The sequence below is a fragment of the Pristiophorus japonicus genome, chromosome 28 (assembly GCF_044704955.1).
Source record: "Pristiophorus japonicus isolate sPriJap1 chromosome 28, sPriJap1.hap1, whole genome shotgun sequence".
Classification (NCBI taxonomy): domain Eukaryota; kingdom Metazoa; phylum Chordata; class Chondrichthyes; family Pristiophoridae; genus Pristiophorus; species Pristiophorus japonicus.
This window is the reverse complement of record NC_092004.1, coordinates 13,954,075-13,956,422: the sequence shown is the minus strand read 5'-3', so window position 1 is coordinate 13,956,422 and position 2,348 is coordinate 13,954,075. Positions and strand designations below refer to the sequence as shown.

Below are 2,348 nucleotides of genomic sequence, written 5' to 3'. Positions count from 1 at the left end.
GAGTGGGGAGTGGAGGGCAGAGCAGTGGGGAGTGGGGGCAGAGGAGTGGGGAGTAGAGGAGTAGGGAGCAGAGGAGTTGGGAGTGGGGAGCAGAGGAGTGGGGGGCAGAGGAGTGGGGAGGGGAGGGCAGAGGAGTGGGGAGTGGGGGGCAGAGGAGTGGGGAGTGGGGGCACCTTCGCGCATGGGCAGTCGGGAGAGAAAACTTGGCACTCTGCCATTTTTAAACAGTGTCAAACCCGATGAAAAGCACAGCAGCTTCTCAGCTTCTCCGGTCGCTCGGCGGGCTCTCCCCCCGTTCTCCGCGATAAAACGCACAGTTCCAGCAGCTGCAACTTTTCCGGTCCACAAGCTCACACTTCTCCGGTGTGTCTTCCCTCCCCTATCCCAGGGACAAAGGGACCGAGTGTAATGAAGCCAAGTTTGCTGATGATACAAAGATGGGAAAGTAAATTGTGATACAGCAAAGAAAATCTCAATTCCGGAAGAGCAATATGGAAAAGTACAGTGACCCCGACGTGATATAAACACGCAGCTTTCGGATCTGGAGTCAGACACACTACCGTTGCACCACGAGGTCTACAGTGCAGAGTGCCCATGTTTGTATACATGAAGGTTCCTGAAACACAGTTTCATTTACCCTGCATTGGTGCAATGAAAGGGCTTTAAAATCCCCGGCCACTCCCACCGTGGGTCAGACAGCATCAGAAGCAGTGCCCACCTGTCACTCACCCTCTCACGCCCGCTTTCATCACCTGCTGCCCGCGGACTGCAGCAAATCCAGTTCATCATCATCAAAGGCAGTCCCTCGAAGCGAGGATGACTTGCTTCCACGCCAAAAAAGGATGAGTTCACAGGTGTTTCAATGATGGACCTAATATTCCAGGTCCCGAACTGCATGTTGAAGGGTGGAAGATGCCTGTGCGTGGATTTTTTTAACGTGTGGTGGCCGTTGCACCCCAGCCATCACACGGGCTTGACAGAGTGAGGTCTTGGTCCAGTGGCAAGGGTTATCCAAGACGACTGGAGACCAGCTCTGCTGAACGGTCCCAGTGTGCACACATATCGCAGTGTGGGCTGGCCCGTGCTGCCCCTGGGCCCCTGGCCCTGAACTCACACCACCCCTGGGCCCCGATCACATCCCTCCACAGTCTCTCGCTGCTCCTGCTGTACCTGCCCACGCTCCAATCACCGACCTGGACTTTGATGACGTCACTCTTCGCTGCCGTCGCCCTCCTGCACCAGCTCGCGCTGTACCTTGCCGTGGTACACCACCACGCTGCTCCCAGGCCGCCGCTCACCGCTCCTTTTATGGCCGCGACCTGCCGCTGGTGTTCTCACGCAGGTCGGGGCCTCCACGCTGCTCCCAGCAAATCCAGTTACACGCCGTGTCACCGCACAATTCTCAGCTGTGATTGTAAGCTGACTATATTTAAAGCTATCGCAGAGGCTGCAAGCAGTGTTCCCTGCTAGTCGAGTGGTTAGTATTCGGTGCTCTCACTGCCGTGGTCTGGGTCTGATTCCTGGTCAGGGAAAGCATTTTTACAGAGCAAGCTGACAAATATAATTCAAGTCTGTGAGATACTGAATAATTGTTTCAATCATCATTGATCCATCCATCAGTGTTGCACACTGAAGGAAATACAAATATGTTTGCCGAGTGAGTGTCGAATTTTAATAACTTTTTATACAACCGTAGAATCAGCAGAAAATCAGGATATTCGGACCATAGCACCTAATATTCCGCCCATAGGGAAAGAGTAAGGAAATCTTGCTCCAATTGTAAAGGGCCCTGGTGAGACCACACCTGAAGTACTGCGCACAGTTTTGGTCTCCTTTTCTGAGGAAGGATACACTTGCCTTGGAGGTGGTACAACGGAGGTTTACCAGATCGATTCCTGGGATGAGAGGACTGTCCGATGGTGAGAGATTGTGTAGAATATGCCGATACTCTCTGGAGTTTAGAAGAATGAGAGGTAATCTCATTGAAACAGACAATATTCTGAAGGGGATTGACAGGGTAGATGTTGAGAAGCCCGGCTAGCTCAGTCGGTAGAGCATGAGACTCTTAATCTCAGGGTCGTGGGTTCGAGCCCCACGTTGGGCGATTACTTTTCATTAAACTTTTATGTTGCTTTCGCGGGTCAATATCATTAATGAACTCATGATCTTCTTTTGCACAATGATAAAAATGCGAACTGAGGGATAATTGATAATTTAATCAAATAATGAAAGCAGTGCCTCAGACCGCTCGGCCGTCCTTACTGTTAGATGCTCCAGTTACAAGTTATTACTCTGGAAAGTTTCAGACCGGGCGCTTGTTCAGGGCTGTTGGAAGGCCCAGTGACCGT

At 51.8% G+C, this 2,348-nt stretch overlaps 1 non-coding gene across 1 annotated transcript; it reads left to right on the top strand.

Annotated features, from left to right (window-relative positions):
• The first annotated feature begins 2,031 nt into the window (after window positions 1-2,031).
• trnak-cuu (transfer RNA lysine (anticodon CUU)) lies at window positions 2,032-2,104 on the top strand. The gene has a single exon. It is a non-coding gene; the product is annotated as a tRNA-Lys (tRNA).
• The last annotated feature ends 244 nt before the right edge of the window (window positions 2,105-2,348 follow it).